Source organism: Hirundo rustica, chromosome 6 (assembly GCF_015227805.2).
Source record: "Hirundo rustica isolate bHirRus1 chromosome 6, bHirRus1.pri.v3, whole genome shotgun sequence".
In the NCBI taxonomy this organism is placed as follows: domain Eukaryota; kingdom Metazoa; phylum Chordata; class Aves; order Passeriformes; family Hirundinidae; genus Hirundo; species Hirundo rustica.
This window is the reverse complement of record NC_053455.1, coordinates 3,100,850-3,105,954: the sequence shown is the minus strand read 5'-3', so window position 1 is coordinate 3,105,954 and position 5,105 is coordinate 3,100,850. Positions and strand designations below refer to the sequence as shown.

At 47.8% G+C, this 5,105-nt stretch overlaps 1 long non-coding RNA gene across 1 annotated transcript; it reads left to right on the top strand.

Moving 5' to 3' along the window:
• Positions 1-254: 254 nt before the first annotated feature.
• Positions 255-1,165, top strand: LOC120754551 (uncharacterized). Its single transcript, XR_005701471.2, has 2 exons — positions 255-615; positions 763-1,165. It is a non-coding gene; the product is annotated as an uncharacterized LOC120754551 (long non-coding RNA).
• Positions 1,166-5,105: the final 3,940 nt, after the last annotated feature.

Genomic DNA, 5,105 nt, shown 5'->3' with positions numbered 1-5,105 from the left:
GTCTCAGCTTAACTCCGCTCTGACTCCATCCAGACCAGTGCGAACCGGCAGTCACTCATTAAAGTCAGAGGTGGAAAGGCTTACTGGGCACAGCAGGTGGGAGCTTTACCTCCTCCAGAGCATCTCCCAGCTGCTCCCCCTGCTCATGTGGAGATGCTTAAACAGGTGACAGGAGAATGAAGATCTCCAGGTCCTACAGCTGTTAGTCCTTGTGAGCAGTCACCCTGGCCAGGATTTGTTCCTGGGTACTGCGCCCGGTGCAGGAGAAGAGCAGAGCCTACGGAGCTTGCAGCCCTGTGGGGGCCAGCTGGATTAAATCACCAAGGGTGACAGATTTTCCTTCTGCTGTCCTGCTGTGGGTAGGAGCTGCCAGCAAAGGGACAGTAACGAGCAGTGGGACAGAAGAGACTTGTGAGCTGGGAAGATGCACAAGAGCTGAGAAAAGACATCAAGATCAGTGTTTTGTCCCAGGAGCACCAGCCCTTCACCTGGAAGTGAGTGTAAGGGGGCAATAACTCAGTCTCTGTGCTCTGCTCTTCATTTGAACATGTCAGAAATTGCTTCACTGCAGAGGGCCAAGCTCCCAGACAGATGCAAGAGGCTTGTGCAGGGGAGGTAAGTCCTGCTGCATCCTACCCTACTCCCTCTTCCCCTCTGTGGGCAGACAGGGTGGCTCGCAGTGTGACCAAGCGTAAATGATGCGGCTCTTGGAACTGGCAGGGAGGGAATTTGAATTTTTTTTTTTTTTTTTTTTTTGGTCAGGATTGCACTTGCAGTTTACAGCAGACTGGTTTCTGCTGAGAGGCAGATGTGACTTTGCTGTGCAGCAGAGCCAGCCCCCATCCCTCCTCTGTGAGCCCTGGTGGAGTCCTGAGGCGGAAAAGCCGAGTGCAGCTCCGAAGGGCACACGTTTCCTGTCTCTTCCTCCTGGCAGGTTTTGTCTGCAGACACTGGCTTGAGTACCCCGTAATTACATTTTCGCATTTTTTAATATAGTAACACATGGCTGGGCTTGTGGTAGGGAGCCAAGTGATGTCTTTGGGCTGTGAGGACTATAAATAACCAAAGGGATCATTTTATTTGGTTATGGAAGGAAGAAGGTCTTTCTTCAGCAGTTGCTGTACAAACACAGCTTTGGAGCAAATAAAGAAGGGTTCTTCTTTTTTTTTTTTTTTCCTATATGTTAGGGAGATACCCATGGATTCAACAGAATGCCTCAAAACTGACAAATCTTTTGAGTTACATTTCTTTACGTGAGGCCTTCACACACTGTCAAGCTGCCCAAATTATAGCTTTGTTTTCATTTTAGTTGTGGCAATTGTTGTGCTTTTGTTAAAAATACCATTCTGTGTCTATTCTAAGCTCTCAGTAGCAAGGACTGTCTTAAAATAAATGTATGTGCCGTGCCAGGCACAATAGATCTCATCTGTGCCCAAGACCTTGGGGCACAACTGCCATATATACAGCAAACAGCTGGTTTGTGTGACAAGATGCAACTTCTCAGGTTTAGATCTTGGCACCATGAATCTTGAAATCCATGATTCCTCCTTTTTTCTCCGCACTGTGCTGCTTGGCACTCCTGTGCAGGCCGTATCTGATTGCACTCTGCTGTCAAACAACCTCTTCATTTCATCCCCAGCACATCTTTCCCTCACTGTGGTGATGCCCCCTGGATCTGTACCCTGCTTTCCACACCCGGCAGCCCCTGGATCTGTGCGCGCTGCCCTGAGCAGAAGAGCTGAGCAGCAGACAGGAACAAGGCTGTGGTGCTGCCCTGCCTTCAAGGGAATTCCTGAAGGCAGCAGCCTGAATCTTTGGCATTTCTTCACCGGGTGGGTGGCCTTGTGTCACCCAGCGCTGGGACGCACCCTGCTCTGAGCCTCAGCCCAGGAGCTCCACGTCCTGCCAGGAGCAGCCATCCACCCCCACCACATGGCCTGTGGATAATTTAATGTGGAATCCCAGAATGGTTTGGGTTGGAAAGGACCTTAAAGCTCATCTCATTCCAATCCCCGCTGCCATGGGCAGGGACACTTTCCACTACCCCAGGTTGCTCCAAGCCTCATCCAACATGGTGTTGAACACTGCCAGGGATGGGGCAGCCACAGCTTCTCTGGACAACCTATGCCAGGGCCTCTCCACCCTCATGGGGAAGAATCTTTTCCCCAAATCCCATCTAACCGTACCCTCTGGCAGTGTGAAACTCTTCCCTCTTTTCCTGTCATTGCAGGCTGTTGTCCAAAGTCTCTCTCCAGCTCTCTTGGAGCCCCTTGGGTACTGGACACAACTGGTACTCAACAGATGTTGAGATTCCTCTAACTTGTGGAATTTGCTTCTAGTGTGAACGATTACACATGAGGCTTGGAGCAGGAATATTTCAGCCTGTTGTGTATAGCTTTGGTTCTGCACTGGAAGAAGGCTCCCATGTCCCAGTGTCTGGATCTGCCATAAACAGTTTGCAGAACTTGAACACAAGCAAATCCTAACGGAAGAGAGATGCCTGAGGGGGTTACAAACACCTCTTGTGCATCTGCAGAGGTCACACACCAGAGAGAACGTGGAGCAGGATGCCTGGTGCATCGACATATTTGTCAATATGTGTGACAAAAACACAGCCAGACAAAATGGGAACATTTCTATCCCCTTTTGTAGACACAAAATGTGATCAAAACACACTCCAGCACCCCAAAGGGGTAAAGAGTATTGACCACACCCTTTCTCATCTCCTTTTGGGGAAACACACACAGTCCTGCACACGACCCAGCTGTGAGCACTGCGAAGGGCCGGGCCAGGAGTTCCCATTCCTGGTTGTGTGTGAGCTGCTACATCTCCGTAGGGAAGGCGCTGCTCCTACAATTGCGTCGGGACAAAGAGGCCACAGTTCCATGATTGCCCTCAATTACTGGTGCTGCCAGATCATTCCTAATATGTTTTTTTTTTTTTTTCGATGGGCACAGCAATGCAATGGATCTTACAGTGTGAATGTTTGGATGGGGTGCATTGACAGCGGTGGTGTCTATTAAAGGGAACAACAACTCCAGATTAAATAGCAGGGCGCTCTCTCTGTCACGATGGGGCAGTTCCAGGGAAAAAGCTCCCATTGTTTCCTCGGCCATATCGACGGGGCTGACACAAGGCCCTCTTGATTAAACGAACTGGCAGCAGAACAGCAAGTTCTTGTTAACCATACATGCCAAAAGGCCCTAATACAAACAATCCCCATTATAAATTAGGCCTTTTACAAACAATATTTCAAGAAACTACTTGTCCGTTTTCCATGCCATTATGCATTTTTAGGATGATTACATGTTTCTGCTGGATAATGGCCTTTTGCCAAGGGCAAAATGGAGTTTCAATAGGATTCATTATGAAGTGAAAAGCTTTTCTGTTCCCTACCTCCTGGAAGGAAAAAGCCACTCACAGATAAAGCTCGCGATATAATTACGTTGCTTTAGATAACCAGCGACGTTGCTTCCCAAATGATAAGTACTTGTTTTTATCCTTCCTTAATCTCACAGGCCCCTTGTAGTCTTTTAATAGGAAGTGGTGGCAGCTGTGAAGGCCACTTGATCATTTGGGCCTGAGCAGAGTGCGAGGCTGCCCGGCTGATAAAAGCCAAGACAGCTCCAGCTATCAGGACAGCTATTAGAGGAGGAAGTGCTGTCTGCGAGGACAGGCCATGCCAGGCAGCTCTTCAGTGCACTGCTAAATAATTATGTTCCATTAAAAACCTTTCCCTTCCCCTGTTCGCTTTACAGAGCCTGATCTCTCCTGGAGTTAAGACATGTTGTTCATATCTGCAAGGGAAGGTGAAGCGCTGAGCTGTGGGGATGGGGATGTCAGGGTTTGATCCTGCAAAGGGCTGAGTGACCACAGTAGGAGCCAAAGCCTTGGATCCTGGTGCAGTGCACGGTTCAGCAGTGCTCAGCGTAACAGAGGAGTTACACTGCGGCTTTGTGACCGGGATCCTGACAAAGGCAGAGGGTGCCTTGAGGATTGGAAAAAAAATAGTTGTGGGGGGAGGTCTTGTAGTTCAAGCCCTGGTCTGGGTCTTAGGAAACCTGGCTCGGTTTCCAGTCCCCCTTCAGAGTCCTTGGTTTTGATCAGTCTCTCACTGCCCTCATTTCTTACTTGTTACACGTAATGAAAATGATTTCTCCTTTCGGCCAACTCTTAGGATTATAGGATCTGAAGATAAAGACTCTGTCATCTGTACAGAATATCATGATCAACAGGCTTTTGCCTGTCTTAGCTGAGCTTTTGAGATGTTACTGTACCAGATCCCATTTCACTGATTTATGTCTCATGCGACCACTTCTGTTTATAAAGTTGCCCGTCATTCCCCATTACATGCTTCCCTCATCATTACTGCAGGAATTTAACCAGGAGGGCAAACAAATAACTTGGTGACTGTGAGAACAAAAGCCCCAATAAATGGAAATTCATTTTGAGGTGGCAAAAGCTATTTATTATACCCATATAGCAATTATTATCAAGTTAGTGGTTCCAGGATTTCATTACTATTATTAAGAAGACAACCCATTTATGCCATTATAGTCTGAGGTCTTTAGGGTCACTAATTAGGGCTTTTCAGCCCTGGGAGGAAGGAGGATCAGCTCATGTTCACTGGGAAGGGAGTAGGGAGTTGAGTCTCTTGCCTGTGTGACAGTGAGGAGTCTGTGATGACATCTAAGGAGTTAGATGAGGTGAAGGTGAACTGAGGCCACCTCACCCTAATTCTGCTTCCCCAGCTGTGAGGAGCCAGGAGAGCCGAGAGGAGGAGTAACCTGGGGGAAGGAATGTACTATCCAAACTGAGGGAAGGTGTGGGAGTCAGGGTGAGACGTGGAGGAGCAGGGGAAAAAAAAAAAAAGGTAATCCTGGGATTTAGACAGTGAGCTGACCTTTCATGCTACCACAGTGGTCTTGTATAAGGTGAGATTCTTTTATTGTCCTTAAGTTGTTTCTTTGTCTGGGTACTGAGTTTCATCTGATTGCAGGTAAGCTTAATATTCCAACATGTGTACAGGAAAAATTATTTAAAACCAAAAGTACTTGGCAATATCATGCTCTGGACATGCAAAGTTTTTGACTTGTAGTGATGTC